Source organism: Balaenoptera physalus (genome assembly GCF_965194825.1).
Source record: "Balaenoptera physalus genome assembly, chromosome: 16".
In the NCBI taxonomy this organism is placed as follows: Eukaryota; Metazoa; Chordata; class Mammalia; order Artiodactyla; family Balaenopteridae; genus Balaenoptera; species Balaenoptera physalus.
In genome coordinates, this window is record NC_138898.1 from 35594903 (window position 1) to 35620706 (window position 25804).

At 35.8% G+C, this 25804-nt stretch overlaps 1 long non-coding RNA gene across 1 annotated transcript in view; it reads left to right on the top strand.

The window, feature by feature from the left end:
• The first annotated feature begins 12281 nt into the window (after positions 1-12281).
• The window catches only part of LOC309644515, a 39382-nt gene continuing 25859 nt past the window's right edge, over positions 12282-25804 (top strand). The window contains exon 1 of the long non-coding RNA XR_014254472.1: positions 12282-17956. This is a non-coding gene — a long non-coding RNA (uncharacterized lncRNA). The remainder of the gene's footprint in view (positions 17957-25804) is intronic.

Here is a 25804-nt window from a genome sequence, read left to right on the forward strand (position 1 = left end):
TGCTATGTAAGATAAAACTAATTATTTAATACCAAACTTCAACAACTTTTCAGTATAGTTCAGCATTAAGTACCTACCAGTGAATTGCTATAGAGGAAGAACTATACTACACCCTGGCCTTGGCAGGAGCCACTACATGTGTAATCATGCACCACTTCATAGACTCAACCTTCCATTATGCCTGATTAACTGCTGTTCAGCTTGTCCCTCAGCTCCTGAGGGGACATAGCCTTAAATTAACTTAGATATTCAGCCAGGCAGCAATTTGGTGTGGGTCTAATAAAAGTTACATTGTCTGTACAGGAAATGACCCTAGCTTTAGAAGCATTTTATCACAAAGTGTGTATGGATGTTTGAAAAATCCCTCATTAACACACATCCTCCAACTCCTTCCTCTTTCTTTTCTTTTAAACACCTCTTCCCTACCTCAAATTGGAAAGGGCCTTTTAACTGGTGAATGCCCTCCACAATCTAAAGCAATTTACCATTACTAGACGATGCTAGTGGGCTGATAAGTAGGCTGTTATTAGTACTGTGCTGATAGCAGGCTCTAGCTATGCTTTTTTGGGACTGTTGATAACTTAACTTTGGATGTGAACAGAGTGAGTGAAGTCCTTTATGTCTTTTTTTTCAATCCCAAGGGGATTATTTTCTTATCTTTTCTAGTGTTTTCATTCTGTAATTATAACTTCTATTCCTTCCTTCTTCTCTCCCTCCCTCCCATCCTTCCTTCCTTCCTTCCTTCCTTCCTTCCTTCCTTCCATTATCAAAGATACTGTAGAACTCCTACTATGTACCAGGCACTATAATGATTTAGAATTCACTGGTGGATGGAGCCTATAGAAACCAGGCAGACTGGAGAGATACATGTAATTATCAAGGATAGGAGGCTCACAGAAGCTCTACTTGGATCCTTATTCTGTCTTAGTCTTCCTGCTTCTATACTTTTACTTATTAATATATAGTTTTCAGCAGGTGAGCAATTCCCCATGTATCTTCTACCAGTGACTTTCCACATGGTCAAGTTTATCTTCTCCTTGAGGATGACTTTCCAGCTTACACTAAGCTTTCACTCTTGAATCCTAACAACACTTATTTGGCCATAATGTATTCTCGTGGCAACCTGCCTTAGTATCTTTGTTGGAATTTTTCTTTTTCTTTTTCTTTTTTAGGTAGAATTGGAATTCTTCAAAAAATTTTTTTTCTTTTTTTTATTGAAGTATAGTTGCTATACAATATTATGTAAGTTACAGATGTACAATATAGTGATTCACAATTTTTAAAGGCTATACTCAATTTATAGTTATTATAAAATATTGGCTATATCCCCATGTTGTACAATAATCCTTGTAGCTTATTTTATACCTAATAGTTTGTACCTCTTACTCCCCTACCCCTATATCCCCTATATTGTTTCTACTCTCTTCCCTCTCTCCACTGGTAACCACTAGTTTGCTCTTTATATCTGTGAGTCTGTTTCTTTTTTGTTATATTCACTAGTTTGTTTTATTTTTTAGATTCCACATATAAGCAATGTTTGTATTTGTCTTTCTCTGTTTGACTTATTTCACTTAGCATGATGCCTTCCAAGCCCATCCATATTGCTGCAAAAGGCAAAATTTCGTTCTTTTCTTTGGCTGAGTAATATTCCATTGGTGTGTGTGTGTGTGTGTGTGTGTGTGTGTGTGTGTGTGTGTATACACACACCACATCCTCTTTATCCATTCATCTGTTAATGGACACTTATTTTGCTTCCATTTCTTGGCAATTGTAAATAATGCTGCTATGAACATTGGGGAGCATACATCTTTTCGAATTAGTGTTTTTGTTTTTTTCAGATATATACCCAGGAGTGGACTTGTTCTTTGTTGGAATTTGAATTTGTGCCATCATTTATCATTTCATGGTTTTGAATTCTGTTTTCCCATTTAGACTGCAAGTTCCTTCAGGGAAAAGTCTTGTATTTGACTTCCCAAAATTGTATCATGGAAGAAGCGCTGTTCTAGATTTCGGGAGTTTAAGTTCTAGTCTCAGTTCTACAACTAACTGGCTTTGTGTCTACAAGCCAGCAATCTAGTGTATTGAGTTTTGAATATTCCAATATAGAAAATATGATGTTTGGATGTGATAATTTTCACAGTCCCTTTAATTCTGGAGTGTCCTACACAGCACCCAACTCAGTGCCTAGAACAGTTCCTTAAACGTAGCAGGAATTCAATAAACATCTGAAAAATCTTTTGAAACATTGTTCATTATTGTCAAGGGCACGCAAATGTGGATCTCTTTGGATAGGCCACAATTTTTTAAAAGGAACACTAAACTGTTGGGAATGTACTTCATACAAAGGTCTTTACTGACAAGAATCAATGGTTTTTCTGACGGTGAGAATAACTATGGAATCAATTCCTAAGCCTGCTTTTAATTACTTGCATGACCCTGGATAAATTACTTGGTATCTCTGACCCTCAGTTCTTTCATATGTATTCATAAAATTATGAATAATACTTGCCTCATAGAGTTGTTTATTATGAAGTAGTCTTAGCTTCTACTTTGAGCAGAAGTAGAAGTTAGATATATGTATTATAAATTACTTGTGTTTTAAATTTTTTGTATTTTAACTTGAAGCTTGGGATTATTTACCCACTATTCTTAAGGAAACAGTGACAAAGGGTTTAGAGTAAATTCTGAATTTTCCAGATGATATTATTTCAAGATCCCATAGATTCATTAAGACAAGATGGCTGCCTTGACTTTCTTTGGCTGGGCTTGTCACTCTTTAGTAGCATCTTTACTTCATAAGGTAGGTCAACAAATGGAAAGGCAATGGTCTAATCAGCCACTATTGTTCCTTAGCAAGAACTTTCCATGGTAAGTTGATGGGCCAAAACATTGGAAATAATGGCCATGTACATAGTCACACAAGGGTTGAAATAACTGGGAATGTAAGCTACTGCATTTGTGCTTTCATCCCCTAAGAGCACAATTAGTGGATTGAGATCTGGTTTCATTGCCTAGAATCCTCCTGAGATCTTTTACTTTCTACCCCTCTATGGTCCCTTTCTCAAGCAATCATAATCAGAAAGGCCAATTTACTTGAAATGAATATGTAACTTATTTCAAAACTAAATATAATTGGTTATTGGACTGTCAGTCTCTTCCATTTGTGTGGCTGCAATTTTCACTATTAAGGGTCCACTATTAAAATAGCTTCTGTCCATTTATATTAGAATGCAAGGTTCATGTTTAATAGTCTTGAGGGAGAATGCCTGGCACTTACTGAATGACCCAGTAGAACCATTCTGGTACTTGGTGTCCTGGAGTCATCAAACTGCCTTCTTGGGAAACAGCCAACTATCCCCCAAATAACAGAGAAACCAGATTCCAGGGCTAGTAGCAATAAATGTTTAAAAGTGAAACACATTATATTTAAGAGGAAAACTATCCTTAGGGATTTTTCCCTGAAAACTTTAGAAGTAATGACCAAATCACAGAAACAGTCTCACAAACAAACAAGTCCACCTTTGGAGATGTCACTTAAATCACAGAATACTGAAGAGCACATGTAGATATTAGCCAAACTCACGATTTCTCCTCAAGCAGGCTTGTTCCTTCTGTTTGATAGCAGTAGCTAACACAGCCCTGAAACCAGGAGTTTGTTTTATTGAAGAATGTTTGGAACTAAACGGTTGCTTATTTCCTTAAATTGCCAGCAGGTGATCTTCAAAAGACAAGGGTACTCAAAATAAAATAGCATGCAAGCTAAACAATTCATGTAAGTCCATTCTAGTCTTCCTTCTATTTGTGCTGCTTCTTTATTGTAGCTTCTTTATGATTCTTTCAGACTTTCTGGCTAGCTTCACTTCTAACCATTCTTAATTCAATTCATTAAATTTCTACTGGAACAATAATATTTCAGGTTACAGAGGAAGTCCACTATAAATTGATCATTGGATCTACCTTCAAGATTCTCACTCCTCTGTTTGGGTTGTGAAAAGAAGCATTAGCCCATAACCCAAGACACAGTGACACTTGAATAACTGGCCTATCAAGAATATATTTCCTTGATCTCTTTTATGAGTTTTCTTCTGAGATAACTTTTATAATGCTGTGAAAGGACACTGAATATATTTATTATTGTTCTTATACTTCCACCAAGAAATGAACAGTGGAATGAGGAGAACATGAACAGAAGTGAGGAGACATCACTGGGAACCATAGGAGGTTCCAACAAAGTCAACTTGTCAGATGGCCTTTTAGTATGCCTTCTGTGTGACTGCTCATCAAGCTTCACACTACAATGAAGGAGGTCCAGGCTCCATTCATATAATTCTGAATGATAGTTGGAAAGGGAGCATCCAGAGCTAACTGGATCTAGTTACAGGCAGATCGTACTGGTTTGGTGGAGGGACTTAAGTCCTCAGAGGGACCCTGACTGAGTCTCAGGGCTTGTTAATTTAATTTAGTTGACTTAGTTCTCTAATCTAAGAGTATAGTTTCTGTTTTTATCAATAGTAAGAAAGAAAGAAAGTAAGTAAGAAAGCAATTTCATGATTGCTTTCCATGTTAATGTTAGAACTAAAAACCTGGGCCAACAATCTCTGGTCCACTTAGTAACCTATTGCCAATCTATTATCTACAAATTAATTGCTTCTTGCCCTTCTGACTAAACTCATCTGTTATCAATGAAGTAATCTTGTGAAATTATTTATTGTTGTGCATCTCTTGGGATAATAAACTTGAAATGCTTGTTAATCACAGAAAATTTTTCTCTATTACTCTTAAATTTGACTTTTTTCAATGTTGAGGGTAAATTGTGTTCTTGCTAACCAAACATATTATGCTTTTAGACTATATTCTTTTAGAGTTTTTGTCTTTCCAAACTGAAGAATACTATTTCTTAGTCTGTTCTCGTAAAGAAACTCCTTGACCAACTTAATAGCTCTTCTCTGGTTGTCTCTATGCCAATTCTCAGTTTTCTTGAGCTATAATGACCGAATGATACTCATGACTCTAGATGTGGGTAAACCATGTTTCCACAGATGAGACAGATAAAGTTTTCTGCTCCGTTTCCCATACTCTTCCTAATGATGCTCAGGGTTCTGTAGCCTTCTCAGCCACAAGAGCACTTTGTGCTCATTTCTTACAGTCAACAGTATGACTCTTTTCTGAGTCATAATTGTTCAGATTATTTTGAGAGTAAGGTACACTTCTATCCTCTGTTGCTACTGAAACATTTGGTAATTACCAGGATCTTTGAAATACTGTAGAAAAACCTCAACCTATTGATCCCAGATTTATTTTCTCCTGTACTATGTTCTTATTTTAATTGAATCATTTTTTCTCATTTCTAGCATTTGGTCTTTTAACAGAGTGAGGTTTCACGGTAGGAAACGCTTTATAGAAGTTAGTATATTAAATGCACTTTTACCTCATTAATGTTTTATTCTCCATAACATAATATTTATAATGTTTCCATTAAACATATAAATAAACATTGTATGTTTAATGTTCCAATGAAGAGGACAGAAATGAGAGGCAGAAAATATGGGATTTGGTTCAGATAAAGTCTAAACAGGGCAATATTAAGTTTTTTCTATCTGAAAGTCTCAGCAGCATCATTTTCAAGTCAAAGAAGGTAACTCTTTATTGACATTGTGAAATTAATAGCATGATGACTGTGGGGTATCTTTGAAAAGAAAGGACTATTTAGATTTAACTGATGACAATATCAAAGGAATGGGTCAAAGGAAGTTTACATACTGGTTAAGGCAGTGTCACATACTAGTTAACAAAAGGGCTCCCTGGACTTAGACTTAAGTTAGACTCTGAGTTCACCACATACTGGCTCAGTGACCTTGGGTATGTTGAAATTTTAAAGTCTGCTATCCCATTTGTATCTTGGAGATAATGGTAATATTTATCTCACAGGTTGTCAAGAAGATTAAAAAAGGGAATACATGTAAAACACTTAGCATAGTATCTGGCATATAATAACTGCTAAATATACTAGCTATAATAATAATAATTACTGCTATTACTATTATTGATATAGGACCTCAGAGTTTTTCAGTAGAACTAATTATTGAAATTTATTGACTGTGATAGAAGGTAATTGAATTAAAGTTTGAATGCTTATAAATTAACCCAAGGAAAAATGTTTCCAATTACTATTTTATATATCAAAGTAATTATAGCCAGTAGAGGAAGACAAACACATAAAATATTACAATGCAATAAGATAAGTACTCTCTTAGAGGTATGAACAAATGTCTGGGGTACCTAGTGATTATTGTGGATATCTATCATTTTCAAGACTTATTTTGGGGAATAGGGCCTATATGTTCCTCTGAGGATCTTGACTTCACCCTTGACTCCAAAGTTGGGGACTTAACCCTGGTCTGGCCAATTAGAGCATTGTATCCTGCTCACCATGGTAATTGTTTCAGAGAGGAACACATGACTGTGAAAATCAGGTGTAGGACTTGGTTTAAACTTTTGGGAGAGATTCTTTTTATTCTTTCCTGGACTCTTAACTGTGAGGTTGGAAGCCTGGCATTGTTGGCATTCATATTGCTGTGATGAAGCAAAATCTTGTTTGTCAACGGAAATAATACAAAGGACTATGGAACAGATGGAGAGACCAGGTCCTGATGACACAGAAAATTACAGCTATTAATGTCTTTATGCTTAAGCCAGCATGAGTTGGGTTTTTGATTGCTTGCAATCAAGAAAGTCTTGGCATGTGTAATAACTAATTTTACACGGACAATTAAGAAATGTTCTGTATGGGTTGATTCTAATGTCACCGGAGGAGATGGAATAGAGGAAATTCAGAAATAGGCAGTCTTCTAAGGCAGAGAGAAGAGCAGGGCTAAGGTACATATGTATGAAAAGGCTTTTGGACAATGTATTATCATCACAGCCAAAGCTTCTAACTCTCTGACAGTAATGCTTGGACCAGCCAGTTTTGTTATATTCTTGGATGTCATGGTACGGTTTAAAGAAAATGGGCTTGAGAGAAAGTTTAAATCCAGGATATGTCAATAATTAAGCAGTGACCCTGGGCAGTTACTTACACTCATTGAAACTCACTTTTCCGTTCTTTGCTATGAGTATAAAACTACCTATGTTTTATAGATTTTTTGAAGATTAAATTAAAATTAAATATGGTGAGCTCCTAAAACAGCTCCTGCCTGCCCCAAGGGAGAGGTGCTCCATGAACATATGATTTATACTGACTTCTAATTCTTGTCACTGGAGGAATGACATCTCCTGATTAAGTTAATGTTAAACAAAAACCCCTTTGTGCTTTGACATTTTTGCTGGAAACCTTTATAGATTATGTTGGTTCAACTTCTTGTCTTACAGTTGAATATGTTAAACACTAACAAATATCTCTTTGATGAGTAAGGATCTGTCGCTGTGCCCCAGCATGACTGCTTTCAGAAGCAGATGATAATCCTTATAGTGTCATAGATGTGGATTATTGGGCAAAAATCTCTCATGACTCCTGTATTCCAAAACCATGGAATATTTCTAAACTAAAATTGCAATAGGACTTTTTATTAGTGTGTCTTGCTTGCTTCTGATGAAAGCAAGTAATAAAGCAGAATTCTGGTAGAGGGCCCAGAACCAGTTGGGTACTATTTTAACCCAGGTTTTACTATTATTAGTTCATTCTCTTTTCATCTAAGACTAGGAATATCCAGAAAATGTTTCATATCAGTAAAATACTAACCTTTGAAAGTCAAGAATTTTCCCCAAATCTTTACTTGACTAGATTTGCAACTTCTACTCAATTTCAATTCTTTAGTATTTATTGAGCACATAGTATGTGCAGACCATGTTCTGGACGTCTGCCAGAAGTGGGGTGCAGGTTTATTGGATGAGGCTGTTGTCGGTTGAAAATGTAGGGAAATGTATCAGATGTCATAGTGTAGGAGAAAATTAAAAAAAAAATATTTAGATCAGTGATTTTCAAAATTTCTATGATTGTAATCTAGAATTAAAAATTCATTATATATTTATATATACATATATGTATATATATAATGCAATATGTAATACTTTTTATATATATATATGTGTGTGGTATGTGTATGCGTATATATGTGTGTGTGTGTGTGTGTATAAACTGAAACAAAAGTTTCTTGAGTTAATGTTCATCTTACTCCTTGAATACAATCTGATACTTTCTGTTCTGTTCTATGCAATACTATTTCATTTTTAAAAAGCTGTAAATGCTGGTCAGCAACCCTTTAAATTTATTTTGAAACTCATGAATAAGTGGCATAGTGATATAGACAAGCTAAGAATCATCATTCAGGTGACAATTATGTACAGAGAACTACTCTCTCTTGATTGACTTTTATTACATTCAGCTAGGAAAGACTTTCCTTGGAGGAGAAATTGACCTAACAGATGTAGATCACCTCAGATTGACTAAGGGGAATATTTGGACCCAGTTTGACAAACTGCATGTTTGGGCATAAACTGGATTAGTTAGTAAACCACAGGAACCAAGATTCTAATGTAACTCCTGGCCGCTTATCACTAATTAGTTGAATGTGGGCCTTGAAGGCATAAAAGAAATCGTCAAAATTAAATATAGCACTGCTCAACAAGGTGAAAAGAAGATGAAATTATGTGATAATTGAGAAAATGTTGGGACATGAGTCTTACAGTAAAGCGAAATAACTCACTGGTTTACAGTGCTAATATATGAATCTTGGTGCTTTGGTGGCAGTATGCTAACAATCCTGAAATTTCATGTTTAGCTAGATTATCAAATCTAGCAGGTGGATTCTGCTTCCCTTGTAATATTGTTCTTCTTAACCTTCTCTTCTATGCAGGTGCTCGAGTTTCCCCTTGCAGCCCCACAGGCAAAGGGGGACTCTAATGAACTGGCCCTGAAGATAAAGCACATTCTAGTTGGGCTCTTGTCTCTTACAAGTGAAAAGTTAAGCAAATCCCCACAGTGTATTGCAATTCTAATAGGACTATTAGATGCCATGCCCTGACATCCAGAGGGGCTCCTTGTGCCACTTGCTCCTGGTCTGTTAGAACTGACTGCCTCAGCAAACAGGGGAGGTGAACCATGAGGTGAACAATTGTAATCCACAGCATGCCTACCTAGTTAACATTTTCCTGGTTTTAAACAGTCAAATGTAATAGGATATACAAATTTCTCAATACAACATTTTTCAGGTAACTGTTTATAGGAAAAATTATACTTATATTCCCAAAGCCCAATACAACATTAACAATACAATTAGACAAGAGAAGTTTTGAATTATATTCCAGATGCAATTGGTAGAATGCCAGAAGCACATGTGGGCATTTTAGAAATTGCACCAAATGTCCACAGATACGATGGAGGTGCTATATCTAGGAGAAGCTGTGCCACTCCAGGCACAGAAACTTCTTGTTAACAACCACATGAATTGTTTTGGGATTGGGAAACCATTTTTTAAGCATTTCCGTCTTAACATGATAATTTGCTACATATATCTTGGCATTTTACTATGTTTTACTATGCTTGGGGGTTTCAGGTTGACATTAACATAAATTTTTACCGTTTAAATATTTGCACAGAACATCTCATTTTTGGAAACACATAATTGATGCTAAGCAAGAGTTGCCTGTAATTATAAGAGTAAATTAATAATAAGTTACAGTAACTAAAACTTTAATTTGAGTTGTGATAAAATGTTAATGCCTAAAGTTCTCACTTCTGCGAAGTCTGTGACCGTTTGAATCTCTCTGAAATTTATTTTGGTATGTGATATAAAGTTACACTCGTTTAAAATGGTTAAGCTCTAACTCTCCCTAATGTCTTTTGTTGAAGAGGCCATTTATATATATCATGGATTTATGCTGTTTCTTAATCATATTTTCAGTTAATGCACATTTTCTCAACCTTGGCATTACTGACATTTTAGCCTGGATCATTTTTTGTTGTGCATTGTAGGATGTTTTGCAGCTTCCATGGGCTCTACCACTGGAAGCCAATAGCATCCCCCAAGCTGTGATAAGCAAAGATGTCTCCAGACATTGCCAAGTGTGCCCTGAGGCCTCTTAATAAGCATTAAGTCACTGCATCAGTTAGGGTCCTGACAGGAAACAGATGGTGCACTTAAATGGCGTAAATGAAGAGTGTAATAAGGGAACTGTCTGTAAAGGTACGGACAGGCATAAGGAAATTCAGTAAGGGGCAATGGAGCACCTCGGGGCTGGTAAGAGTGAGGAAGATTACCATATCTGGGCCTGAAGGGCAAGGGATGGGAGAAACTACAGAACACAGAAAGAGTATAAGACAGGACTACATGGCAGAAGCTGTGCCTTCTGTAAAGTGACAAACTGGCCACTAAAAGTTTGGCAAGGAGATAACTGGGAGAAAAAATGCCCCAACTTGAATCTCCAGTGGTGCCTCCCATTTCTTGAACTTAACCATAAACCAGAGGGAAAGGGAGCCATTGATGCAATGCTTAAAGATCAGTCCCTTGAGGCCCCTAGCAAGATGGAGAAGGCTGAAGAGTAGATCTGGTACAGCAAAGGAAGAATATTTAACACATTTTCATATTAATACTATGTTGATTATTGCCTCTGCTCCAAACTATTGCCATTATTTATAGCTTTATAATACATTTTAATACCTTATAGACAAATTTCACCACCACCAGTACTCCTCCTTTTCTTCCTCCTCCTCCTTCTTCTTCAAATGCTACCTCCTAGTTATGAAAAATTATTATATAGATTTTCCTAATATTTTTTGCAGTCTTTTCTTCTGGATTCATTTTCTGTCTTCCTAGGATAGAAGGTCTGTTGGTAGTAAATGTTCTATGTATCAGTTAAGATAGGTGAAGCTATGTCACAGTCAGAAAAACCCTGTAAATTTCAATTCCTTAACACAAAGAAAGTTTATTCTTTGCCTTGCGAAGTCCAATGTGAATCAGGTGACTCCATGACTGCCGCTTCATGTGGAGGTGTTTTTGATAAAAGGCTTATTTGAAAGCACTTCTAGGTTAGCAGATATTTTGTCTCAGCAGTCTGAAGATAAAAGTCTTCTGCTTTGCATTTCTGTTGCTGTTATTGAGAAACCAGGTAGGAGTGCAATTGTCATTTCTTTGTAGATGAGCTGTCTTTCCCACTCACAGTACACCCCACCCACCCCCAGTTGCTTTAAAGTCTTTAATTTTAGTGACCTGCAATTTAACTATGATAGATCTGAGTGTGTATTTCATTTAATTATTCCTCTTGGGATACTCTCAGCTTCATGAAGCTGAGGATGTGTGTCTTTCACTTATTTTGGAAATGCATCAGATTTTATTTCTTGAATATTAACTCTTTCTCACTCTATCATATCTTTCTAGATCTTGGATCAAATGTATGTTAGATTTTTCATTATAGTTTCCCTGGGTCTTAGCAGTTCTTTCCATTTTCTGACCATTTATCTCTCTGTACTGCATTCTTGGTGATTTTTTTTTAGGTTTATGTTTTAGTTAATTTATTTTCTATTAAGTTAATGTGTCCTTTGGTTTTCTAATTTGAGTGATAATATTTTTAATTTTTACAACTCTTTTGTTTCTTCTTCAACTTCAACTGGTCATTCACTCCAGATCATAATTTTGATACAAACTTATATTTCTCTAAGCATTTAAAAAATATATACGTATTTTTTCTTTCCTGATAATTTCAACATCCTTCATCTTTATGGGCCAGATTTTGTGTGTGTATGTAAGTGTGTGTGTGTTTCCCTTGCTAACTCTCTGCTTGGGGTGGTTTATTTCATTATGTGTTTTGTGATTTTTGATTGTGATTTCATAATACTTGAAGCTCTATTTATGGAAATTCTTGATGCCTTTTGGAATATCAGCTCGCTTCAGAGTTCTCCATCTGACTTACCACATTGTGGAGGCCACTGACTTTACCTTCCTTCCCAAAGCCCACAAAACCAGATAACAGGAGACAACCAGGGATTGGAAGATGCCCTCAAAATAGCCATCAGCATGTGTCTGGGTTCATGATGTCATGCACTATTCTTTGAATTTTTCTGTAGGTTTTACAATTTTCAAATAAAAAGTTGGGGAAATGCAATTAAATTACTTTAAAAAGATTAAATTGACTCTAGATATCCCTTAACTAAAAAAAATAAAAATAAAAAATGGAGATGGATGTTTTATAGAATAGGAATAATCTACTTTCTTTTTCAAAGAAGGAGCTTTGGTAGTTATTAATTCTACTGCTTCTCTTTCTTTAATTCTATCTTTTAACTTGTGATTTCTGCTTTATCTTTTTTTTTTTTTTTCTCTTTTTTTCTTGCTGTTTTGGTAGGGCTTGTTCTTTTTATAAATACTGATTTTAGTTTTTTAATTTATTTTAAAAATAAGTAATCTTACACATTTTTCTCCAAATCAAACTTTGGCTACTTCTTAGAAGTTTTGATAGTATTGTAATGATTTTCATCTTTTCTAAATAGTATTTTATTTATAAATTTTTAAGTGGTAAAATCATAATAAAAGTATATGCATTTGGAAACTTTGGTGTATATATAGATAAATATGAAAATGCACATACCATAATATTCTGTATATATGGGTAAATATAAAATATACAAAAATATGAAAATAAACATTAATTATTATTCCAGCCCTTTCTCCATTTGGAGAATTACCATTGACATTTTTATGTATATTCTTCTAGTCTTTTTATCCACAAAACATAAACTTTTATGTTTGTTTTCAATAAAATTGAGATCTCATTAAGGTTTTGTATTCTGATTTACATCATGAGTATTTTTGTATGTCATCATATATTCTTCTAGAAAATGGTATTAATAGCTATATATCTGTCTATCATGTGCATGTATTTTATTAAATCAATCCCCTCTTTTCAGTTATCTAGATTGTTTTAATATTTTTGCTATGATGAATTACATAACAATATATGTCCTTATACATAAATCTTAGTATACACCTAGGATTATTTTCTTAAAACGAATTTCTAGACACAAATTGTCAGACAAAATTAGATTAACATTTTTAAGGCTTTTGATATATAAGATTAAATTGTCCTATAGAAAAGTTGTACAAATAATGCAACCACCAGCTGTCCATGTTAGAATGTGCATTTCATATCCAGGAGAACAGTTTAAAGAAAATCTTTGCCAGCTTGGTTGGTGTCATGTGGTACCATCTTGTCTTGATTTGAATTTGATCTTTAGTACTAGTGATTTTTATTATGTTTTTCTTATGTTTGTTGATTATTGATTTTTCTTTTTATGTTTGTGCCTTTTTTTATGTGCTTTCTTTTGGGGCATTCATGTTTTTCTGGCAAATTTATATGATATTTTATATATAAAGGATGTTAACTCTGTCATTACGTTACAAATATATTAAAGAAATTTTAAAAATTTTGTTAAAATGTGAAGAAATTAAAAATTTTTAAACAACAAAAGTAATCAATTTTAAAATTGTTTCTTCCTTTTTCTTTCCTGCTTGGAGAAATCTCCCCCAGTTTGTGAGGAACTAAATATTCACTAATATCTTCCTCTGTTTCTTTCATATTAATCTTGCATTTAAAGTTTTAATCATTCTGAAATAAATTTTAGTATATATTATAAGGTAGTAATCCAAATTTATATGTTTCCATACAGTTAATTAATGACATTAATTTCCTCCATTAATTTAAACTCCCACTTTATCATATTGTAAATTATAGTTTTGATAGCCTTCATTGAACAGGATTTAAATAAGAAGGTGCTTTTGAATTTCTAAACTTTAGTAAAAAACTTGTTGTATCCAGAGACTATGGCGTCTGCAATTTCCATATTTTGTCATTTGTTGAGTTTGTCTATTATAACTCAATATTAACTAAAGTTTAGTCAATGTTCAATATATTCTTACAATGAAGATACATACTATACCTATATAGTTTAAAGACACTACTATTCATTCAATTCTATTTATTTTATTGTTCAACTTATCTATATAATAAATCCAATCTTTCCCTATTAAAGGAAGTTTAATGGTTAAGTTTAATAAACTTTAAAAAATTACTTGGTAAGATTTTTATTTAGGGATAGTATCCAAGGTTTTTTCTAGTGTAATGCACCTTATTAGCACATGGCTAGTGTTAATGGTATCCACTAATCAAATTGTAATGAAATGTATACAGTTCTTGTCTCACTGTGATTTCTCTGGGGGCAAAATTCATGCCTTCCTTGACCTTATGCTGGTACGTTATTTGCAAGCAATAAACACTTTTGAAATGCAGTTGAATTTTACCCAAGTTAAACTCAGTGCGATCCTGCAAGAGGAAATTCCTAAAGAGAGTAAAACCCAGAAATAGTAAAGAAAATCATTGTGTCCTTGATGCTAGATTAATGGTCATTGAGTAGAAAATGACAGTCCTTCAGAGATGGTTCTGGTCACTGTTTCTTTCCCCAAACACACACAGGTATTCTGTCTATACCCATAAGGTTGCCCTATGAAGAACTCAGTCTTAACAGTGGGTTGAATTTGGTTAGCCTCAGATATGGAATTTCTCTTCCTAGAAAAATAGATGTTCATCAAATCAACTATAGTACTGTTATTGAGGTAACCTTCCCCGAAAACTGTACATTAACCCAGAGGTAGAGCCAAGAGCCTTCTCAACTCCAGACAATAAAGATCACTGCTGATGTCCTCATCTGGGCAAGCCCTCATGGGACTTGAAAGACACACTTCTGCCCCTTCTGTAATAAATTTAAGCATATAATTTTTTTTTAAAAAAAATTAATTAATTAATTTTTGGCTGTGTTGGGTCTTTGTTGCTGCACACGGGCTTTCTCTAGTTGCAGCGAGTGGGGCTACTCTTCTTTGCAGTGTGTGGGCTTCTCATTGCGGTGGCTTCTCTTGTCGAGGAGCACGGGCTGTAGGCACACGGGCTTCAGTAGTTGTGGCTCGCAGGCTCTAGAGCTCAGGCTCAGTAGTTGTGGTGCATGGGCTTAGTTGCTCCGCGACATGTGGGATCTTCCCAGACAAGGGCTCGAACTCTTGTTCCCTGTATTGGCAGGCGGATTCTTAACCACTGTGCCACCAGGGAAGCTCAGTATATAATTCTTTACCCACATTAGTAACCCCCAATATCCAGCTTCAGCCTTTCTAGATAAGCAGCCATTCTTCTCTGAGGTCCTCCCATGATGCTCTCGGCATGTGGGTGATGTGGGCCACTCCTGCCACCCACCAACTAGCTCCCTTTCCCAGTCTGGGGAAAGGTTTCTTCCTCCACTCCTTTTGCGTCTCCCTTATTTAGGAACTCTCTCTTCTCTCTTCTCTGTGTACTGAACGTCTAGCATTATTACCTCAAGAATTTAGTTTTTATAAGGATAATTAGAAAGATGATCTGGAAGAAATTTTTTTTCAGCTGCCACATAAACCTAAACATCCCTGAAGGCAAGAGAGTAGAAAGGGCTGGTCAAATAGAGAGGGTTGTGTGTGTGTGTGTGTGTGTGTGTGTGCACTTGTGAATTGAGAGAGAGAGCGGGAGAGAAAGAGGGAGAGAGAGAATGGGAAACACAAATGAGTATCTCAATGAATTATCTTAAATGTGATAGATTCTCTCAGTTCTTTCTAGAAACAATCTGAATTAGCTCTTTCCAGGCCCATGAGTGCTGCAGACACAGTGAGTTCTCTCTGACGTCCCAGATGGCGGGCTTTCAGGGCAGAGCCAGAGAAGCCCAGTTGAGGATGTGGAAGGTCGAGGAATCTTGTTGGGCTGCTGACCAGATTCAGATCCAGACTCTCTCTGCCCTACAGGAAGCCTCCGATTTCCTCTCCCCAGACCTTCCAACTTCATTCCTTGCCTACGTGAGTTTGACCCTTCCTTGCTTTCTTTAATCTTGACTCATTCTCTATTTTTCCCTCCCTCTGTCCTAGGAACCCCAAAGGAAACAAAATGTTGTCCCACGTGTGATTTCAGCCTGCAGATGTATTTGTCTGGCCTGTGCTATGGGGAAGACTTTACAGTTTACGTTTAATTTGGATTAGTGGGAAACACTGGGAAAATTCATGTTAAGAATCTAGATTTCCAACTTCGCTCAAAATTTGGAAGATCTGGCCACATTGGGCCCATATCTGTGGCAAAAATGGGTTGGAGTCCTTGAAAACATTATGCTAAATAAAAGAAACCATTCACGGAAGACCACATATTGTATAATCCCATTTATGTGAAACGTCCAGAATAGGCAAATCTATAGACACAACCTTAGTCGTTGTCCAGGGCTAGGGGGGTTGGAGGGAAATGGGGAGTGATTTTAAAGGGTACAGGGTTTCTTTGCGAGGATGAAAATATTCTAAAAGCTATTGAGGTAATGTTTGCATAAATCGGTGATTATATTAAAAAATCATGGAGTTGTGCACATTAAATATGTGTATTACATACTATATGAATTATATCTCAATACAGGTGTTATTTTTTAAAATGGGCTGGCGCTGGATAGCATAGACCTTCTTTAGATGGAGTATATGAACTCCAATTTGCCACGTGGTCCTAAATATTCTGTGCTGATTCCACGACCCTAGGGCCCACCTGGTTTCTCTCATTTAGGTTATATCACTGTCCTCTGTTGGCATTCGACTTCTTAGCCTTAGTTTAACATCATGAGCATTTTTCTTTTTCTAGTATCTTTCTCATAAGTTCCTTTCTCTCATGAAAATTACCTTCATCTATCCATCTCAGAGCACATCTTCTGTGGTATTGAATACCATAGAAGAATAAAGAAATATGTTTCTTTATTAGTAACAATATTGCTGTAATACTAAACCCTATCAAACCAAACTTAAATACAATCTGGATTCTGGATTTATTAAACAAATACTGTGTACTGTGCCAACAGAAGAATAACAGGAAATGGTTTATAATGCCAAATCATCTAAGTATTCTTCCCTGAACAGCCCTGCAGTATGAGCAAAGCAAGAGATGCTGCAAGATTGGAAACTGAGCTGGAATAGCTGGCATTTTAAACAGCTTGTTGATGGACTGGCTTGTGAGAAAACCAACATTACATTGAAACTCTTCGGGATACTTTAAATTGGTGGATTATATGGTCGCTTGATTAAGTTTGGGTTATGTAAACAGTGGAGTGTTTAGATTTAGGTTTGGCTGTTGGAGTCCAGGCAGCTGTTTGTACTTAAGTCCAGCAAGAAGCCTTGTTAATCAAAGAACTGACTGAACTTCTTTCTTTCTCCCACCCCCCGCCTGCTGCTTTTTTTGTACCTGTGTTGTTTTTCCTCCTGTCCAAACCCTTTGGGCTCAGGACTGTTGGGAGGCAAGGCAGAGTGTTTTGAATTCTCCTCTGAGGATCAGGAACTTATTTTTTTGATTACGTGGATGTGCCCCACAGATTTCCCTCACTGTGAGGTAATCACTTCATTTATCCAAGTTCTACAAAGACTTTATTATTCCGGTTAGTCCATATTTTTGAAGCTAAGTCATCAGTTTGATGCTTTTGTTGTAAAATGTGGTTTAACAGCTTGTTAGCACATTTATTTTTTTAATGGAACCCAAAGATATTTCATGCATGAGCAGCAGTGGATTTAAGAGCCGATGAAAAGCTCGGCGAGCTGTGTGCATTCAGCTCAAAACAATGGTGCGAGGACGTGGTGGAGTGAGGCATGGGTCTGGCAGCAGCAGGGGTGCGGGCTTCTCCAGGAGCTCTAGGTGGTTGTTTTCCTGACAGTGTCTTATAAATAACCAGTGTAGCATGATGCTTGTTGGTTTCAGGTTGTCTGGGATGCACTGGATCATTTGAGTAGTCTGAGCCCATGTGGTTTATCTACCCTCTGAGATGATTCTATGTTATTTTGTCCATAGTGCAAAGGGGAAAGTTGGACTGCTGTTTTCTGTCTTCCGCATGCGGCTTTGTAAAGTTGTCTCAGAACTAATGGGTTGGAACTGAGAGCTATTGTGGAGCTGGGTGAGTATCAGAGCCTTTGAAAAGTGAAAGTGGGGAAGCCACAGCTCTTTCCATGGCTTCATCACAAATACAAACTAGGTCATTTTCCCGGGAGGCAGCCAAAAGTGAACATTCTATGTTTGATCAAAGCCAACAATTTCGCTGAGATTTTGATAATTTGGGGGTGAAACAGAGGCACACAATCTCTTTTGCCTAAATCTAGAGCTATCTTTGTACCTGATAAGTGTTGTTGGGGAAACCTCATCAAAGTGAAATTGGTAAAAATGCACTTTCTGATTTAGCTAAAATGTGTTACCTTATCTGTCTCCCCTTTTGCACTACTATGCAGTCAGTGCATAAACAAGACAACAGTGATTTTTTTTCACCATTCAAGTCAGAGCTCATATTCCCTTTTTATTCAAGCAATTTAGAGAGTAAGGAATAGTATTAAGAAGAGAAAGAAGGCAAGTTTCTTATATAAAGGTTCTTAAATTAGGTAATATGTAATGCCAATTTAGTGCTTAGAGTATATATATATATATATATATATACACATATATATATATACATATATACTATACTATATATATTTTATATATATATGGAGAGATACAGAGAGACAGAGGTTGATTTTTTGAAGCACTTGCATGAGGAAAGAAGAAACCGTATGAGAAAAATTACCAACTACTCTGCCTAGTGATTACCTAATAATGGATGAGATTCATCTTTCCAGTCTGCCCACACCTCCAGTGTTTCTTTGAGGTTGAGAACATGAAATGGAACTCTTGTATGAGGCAATCTTACTTTCCTAAAATAAAGAAAAAAACAACTGTTGTTAATGGCAGTGGTGCTAACTCATATAATGATGACAAATGCTAGACCTGGAAAGGGACCTTTCATACAAACTGCTCCAAATGTCTGATTTTCTAGGCAAAGAAAATGAAACAAAGTTGCTTAGGCTTCTGTCACTTCCCTTCTGACCTCAATGCATACCCTTTAATTCTGGCTATTCCATAGAAATGGAATCATACAATTGGCCTTTGTGTCTAGCTTCTTTCTCTTAGCATAATGTTTTCAGGGTTCATCCATGTTGTAGTATGTATCTGTATTCATTCCCTTTTATGGCTGGATAATATTCCATTGTATGAATATTACATTTTGTTTATCCATTCATTGGTTGATGGACATTTAGATTGTTTTCACCTTTTGGTTATTGTGGATAGTGCTGTTGTAAACATTCATATACAAGCTTTTTTTTGAACATCTGTTTTCAATTCTTTTGAAGTAGAATGGCTGAGTCATATGATAATTCTATGTTTAACTTATTGATGAACCGCCAAACTGTTTTCACAACTTGCACACCATTTTACATTCCCACTGGCAAATGTACGAGGGTTCCAATTCCCCACATTCTCACCAACACTTGCTATTGTCTGTCTTTTTTATTCTAGCTATCCTAATGCGTTGGAAATGGTACATCATTGTGGGTTTGATTTGCATTTTCCTCCTGACTAATAACGTTGAACATCTTTTTCATGCATTATTGGCCATTTGTATATCTTCTCTGAAGAAATGTCTAAAGTCTTTTGCTCACTTTAAAATTAAGTTCTTCGACTTTTTTTGTTATTGTTGAGTTGTAAGAGTTCTTTATATTCTCTGAGTACTATACTCTTATCACATATATTGTTTTAAAATATTTTCTCTAATGCTGTGTCTTTATATTTTCTTGGTAATGTCTTTAGATGCACAAACATTGTTAATTTTGATGAAGTTCAATTTATTTTTTTCTTTTTTTGCCTGTGTTTTTGATATCATATCTAAGAAACCATTGCCAAATCCATAGTCTTGAAGATTGACCTTATGTTTTCTTTTAAGAGTTTTATAATTTTGGCTTTTATATATAGATCTTTGATACACTTTGAGTTAATTTTTGTATATACTGTGAGGTAAGGAATTTGTTTTTTTGAATTTGGATATCTAGTTGTTCCAGAACTATTTGTTGAAAAGAATATTCTTTCCCCCATTGAATGGTCTTGGCATCCTTGTAGCAAATCAGTTGACTATAGATGTATGGGTTTATTTCTTGAATATTTATTTATTTCTTGAAAATTCCATTCTATTAATCATTGTCTATCCTTACACCAGTACCTAGAAATTCAGTTATGAGTTCCTTTTTATCCTGTTATTTAGAAATTATTTAAAAATTTTTAAATTGAAGGGTTTTACAAGTAATATCTTTATTTTTAAACTATATTTTGCTTTCACTTGGTTTAGAGAATGTGGATGTCCATACTATCATTTCATTTTCCTTGAAGTTCATTAACTGTTCCAGGTATGACTGTTGATGCTTGTATCAGTTTTTCCTGGAACATGACATGTCTTTTTTGAACAGCAAATTCACATCTAATTTATTTCAGTCAAGTTTTCTTCTATTATATCTCTGCTTATTTTTTATTTGATTTTTTCCTATTATCTTCTTCAGATAATTCAATTATGTATGTATAATAGACCTCTTGTCTTTCTTCTACTTCTATTAATTTTTTTTAAAATTTATTTTATTTTTGGCTGCGTTGGGTCTTTGTTGTTGCACACGGGCTTTCTCTAGTTGCTGCGAGTGGGGGCTACTCTTCCTGGCAGTGCGCGGGCTTTTCATTGTGGTGACTTCTCTCGTTGCAGAGCATGGGCTCTAGGTGCTCAGGCTTCAGTAGTTGTGGCTTGCAAGGCTCAGTAGTTGTGGTGCATGGGCTTAGTTGCTCTGCAGCATGTGGGATCTTCCCGGACCAAGGATTGAACCCGTCTCCCCTGCATTGGCAGGCGGGTTCCCAACCACTGCACCACCAGGGAAGCCCTAATTTTTAATCTTTGTTCTTTTTCTCTTCATTTAGTGTGATTTTATCAGGTTGTCCGGTACATCCACAGTATTTTAAACATTAGGATTTTTTGGTATTGCTTCTTGTCTCAAGTGTGGCTTTCAATATTGTAATGCACATTTTTAAATCTTCATATACACATTAATATATTATATACATTTTAAACATATTTATGAAAACTTTTGAAGTCTTTGTTAAGTCAGACATCTGGACCCTTTTGCATGCAGTTTCTGTTGCCTATTTTTTCCCCTTTTGTTTGGGGTACATACAAAGAAACTTTCCTGTTTCTTTGCATGTTTCATAAGTTTTTGATAAAAACCTGGCATTTTAGATAATATATTTTAGCAACTTTGGATATTGATTCCCCTCCAGAGTTTGTTATTGTTTGAGTGTTCATTTATTTAGTGACTTGGCTGGGCAATTTTGGTGAAGTTTTTTCCCCCTACTCCCAGTGTGAAGCCTCTGGTGTTAAAGGTACAGCCTCGGGTATGCACACAGTTACCCTCTGATGACAGGTGGTTTTAGGAGGGCTGTTTTCAACTATGTCTCTCTGTTAAGCTAATCTGTTTAAACTATTGTTGTCATGCACCGTTGTTAGGCTCCTCTAATTGCTGAGGGATTGCCATATTGTTTTCAATAATGCCCCAGGGCATAAATTGCACACAGTCTCATTCAATTAATTTTGGGCTCCACTTCAGGAGTATTTTTTAGGCCAGTCTCTGAGGTTGTTCTGACTGCAGGAGGGCTCTTCTTAGCTATTTCCTTGGTTCTCTCTGGTGATCCAGCTGACCTACAGTCTGACCTGTTGCTCTCATGAAGCTATCAGCTTCCCCCGAATTGTCTACTAGTAAAATTTCCACTGTTTTTGAGAGTGACCTTAGGCTTGAATTTTCCCATACTCTCTTTCAAGAAGCTCTCTATTCTTATAGCTTGTCTCTCCCCTGTGGTAACTCTCTGAGCCACTGCTCCAGAGCAGGTAGTGGGAACAGTGTCTTTCTCTTCTTAGAGTGATTTGTCAGTGGCACACTAGGTAGAGCAGTAGCATCTGGTCTTCTCAGCTTGCTTCTCTGGAACCTCCACTCTATGAGTGAACTGGGATGAGAGTGATCAGGGTCCCAGTACTCTCAGCCTGCTGTCCCTGGATACACTCTATAAGAGCCTATGTCCTATGATTGGTGGCTGAGTTCTCTACTCAGGGAGGAGTCAAGGGAAACCCCTGACTCCTTGGCTGAAATCACCTGCAGTTTAGCTTCTGATATGTGAAATTGGGAGGGGATGAGAAATATTGATGGGCTGGCCATCAATATTTCAACATTTCTGAGAGATACTGTAGTTCTTGACTGTGAGCTGGAGTGGAGCTTCAGTCACATTGAACTGGGGGTGGGTAGAAAGGTAGCAGGTCATGGCTCAAGTGCCACAAATTCTCACTGTGCTTATCAGTATTTAGATTTTCTTGAATAAATGTTTTGCCATTTGCTGTATGCCTGTAGGATAATTTCCAAAGAATTTAATTAAAACAATTTTTTTTTCACAGTTTCAGTTATATAGAGCTAGGGAGTGGCTCCATTTTCTTTTATTCTATTTCTTTTCTCTTTATCTTCTTTTTGGAAGGTTTTCTTCTTTCTTCCTCTTATTATTTGAGTACCTGTATGTACAATTTGTGCCTTTCTGAATTTTTGAAATTATGTTTATAATCTGCTTGAGTATAGAGATTATTTGTCTGATTCCTTAAATAGTTTCTCTTGGGCTGTGTGTTCTTCCTCTGTCTTTTATTTATATTCCTTTCCTTTTTGTTCTCCACAGTTTCTATTCATAAGTCCATAGCTGGTTCTTTTCTCCTTATTACTTCTCTCTGAAATAGTGAGGCTATTTTCAAGTGTGTTTTGAGGGTGGGCAGGAAGGTAGAAGAGCCTTAAATTTCTATTTAGATTTATTTTCCTGAATATCTCTTCACTGGATCTTTTTTAAAAAATCTTTTGCTGGGGAGCACATCTCAGTTTCTGTGTGGCTCAGAGCAATGTCCATCAAGTCACACTCCCTGTTTGGTAACCTGGGGATAACTTTCTCTTTTCCTTCTTGGCTGGGCCTTACCTCCAAAAGTCTCCCCAGACTCCCAGGATAGGTCATACACAATTAGAAATGGCTATTTCTCCTTCAACTTCACTTCTCCTGCTGTTCTTTGGTTTCAGGTTGGGTCTCTTGAGGGATATTATCTGCCTTTTCCCAGGCCCAGTCCACAGACTTCAATTTCATTGCTAACAAAGAATCACTGGACAAGCCTTCCAATATTGTGCCATAATAAGCAAGAAACCTGTTTCCTGATCAGTGTCTGAGGGATTCTGTGTTCCCCTCACCAATGTTCTGCCTTAAAATCCAAATATCACTGTTTGGGGGTATATATGCTTTGTAGTTTTCATTTCTGGTAGTGTCCTTTTTCTTATTATATTAAAGATAAAGTAGTTTTTAAAAACATGTTTTATTGTTCCTTGTTTTGAGCATATATCAAGAAGTAAAAATGTCTTTCATCTTCCATATTTAACCAGATATCAATAGATATCACATCTATGTTTATAACTGATATATTTGATCACTTTTCTAACATCTTGTTTGTAGTTTTAAAATTTGCTCTCTTTTCTTGATAGTTCTATACTATCTTTAACAGCTGATTCAGTATTTGTTTAGTGTTTGAGATCTGTCTTTCTGTTTCTTTTGTCTTAGACATTGCTCTTAAGTTGCTTAACACTTTTCTTATTGATCTTAGGTTAATCAGTATTAATTACATCTCTGAAGAGACAAGGCCTCTAGCAATCTTACATTATTATCCTCCTTCCCTTAAGATCTTGCCATGCTTCCCATATTTAATTGCAGTCACCTGTAGTTAACATCTAGATCTATCTTAGAGCAAACCTCACAGACAGCTGTTCTGAGACTGGATTCTACTGTATCTAATATGCTTCTTTAATTAATGATCCCCAACAACTGCACCAGGCTAAATACTCATGACTCTTTGGTTTTTGAGTTAAAAATTGGAATGCTTCAAAGAAAGTTGTGTTCATGAAATCTGAGTCCTCAGATGCTTCTCGGTACTAAAGAGCAAGGAGTTCAATCTCTATTCATTCAGGGTATATCTAGAAACTTCAGAGACATGCTGCTTTATATCTGGCTGCTTCTTCACAAGGATTCACCTTACAGGCAGTATGTGTTGAATAAATGAATAAAAAATGTTAAATGAATTACCTAGGACATTTAAGTCAATAAGAATTAAGTGCTTACTTCCTGCATTTCTCAGTGCTATAGGACATAATTTTAATTTCCTGCTTATGTTTGCTTATTGTTCTCCATTTTGATACATGGACGTTTTGATTGTTTTTCTTAATATTGGGTAAAATCGATGAAAACTTTCTGTTTTGGCTAATGGGCTTGAGCTAACTAAGGCAGGTGGACAAGACGGCAGTTGGACATAAATATATATATAATCACCCTTGCAATACTGACCCTGAAAGGGAAATTTAACCTGTTGCAGGAAGCGTTACTGGAGGGGGTGATAACAAGGAAATAGCCCTCGAATCAGAATCAGGTGATTTGCATTGGGGTCCTAAATCTGTTATTTCCTAGCCTTATAGCCTTGGACAAGTTCTTTTATCATGCTATACCTCTGTGTTTAATCTGTAAATTGATAGTAATAATATCTAGTATGCAGAACTATTTTACTTTAATGATTATGTGAGATAATGTATGTAAAAGCCACTGAACTAGAGACAAGTCACTGAATGGTATTTGATTCTGAAACTTAAGGTCTAGGCTCATAATGGCACATATAATTTTCAAAAACTATAATGTAATGCAGTAAGTTTTATTTCTACATCTGTAGTTAATTTTGTGGTGTATAGATGGGTGAACTTTCATCTGCCTAAACATATTAATTTTCCCTTTCCTTTTGACTAATAGAATCTTTATATTATTGATGGTGGAAATGTACCCAGAAAATTCTATGTTTTACAGCCTTACTTGCAGACAAGGGTGACAAATAAAATACAAAATGGTAGCTGGTGGTGAGGATTCTGAAAAAATAGTTGAGTGAGACAACTGACTCTGGATGAAGCAGAAACAATATATGAAATAGATGAGAACTGGAAGAGAAAATTTTAAATGTCCTGAAAGACCTAAGAAAAATGGATTTTTTGGATATAGACTGCCATAACTAAACTATAATTCAAGTGTGACAGCAAGTACAATTCCATTGTATTTAAGATCTCAGAACATGTATTACTGTTGGGTCACTTAAAGGAGAATATTTTCAACATCAAGCTCAAATATATTTTATTTATTTTATTTAATTAATTAAAATCACCCACTTAAAGTTTTCTTATTATTGTGATAATTATTTTATTATTGTGTTTTGTTTTTCTTGTAGCTTCTAAATTCCTTTATTATTTTTTGAGAAGAATGTATCTTTATAATATCTTCAAGTTAATGTAAACTTTTAATCATACAGGATATTTGGATATTATAGACTCTCTTTCACGCTCTTCTTTTGTCTTTCTCTCCCCTCTTCTCCTTTTTTTATTCATTCCCTTTTTCTTTCTCCGTTTTTTTTTTAACATCTTTATTGGAGTATAATTGCTTTACAGTGGTGTGTTAGTTTCTGCTTTATAACAAAGTGAATCAGTTATACATATACATATGTTCCCATATCTCTTCCCTCTTGCATCTCCCTCCCTCCCACACTCCCTATCCCACCCCTCTAGGTGGTCACAAAGCACCAAGCTGATCTCCCTGTGCTATGCAGCTGCTTCCCACTAGCTATCTATTTTACGTTTGGTAGTGTATATATGTCCATGCCACTCTCTCACTTTGTCACAGCTTACCCTTCCCCCTCCCCATATCCTCAAGTGGTGCTGGGAAAACTGGACAGGTACATATAAAAGTATAAAATTAGAACACTCCCTAACACCATACACAAAAATAAACTCAAAATGGATTAAAGACCTAAATGTAA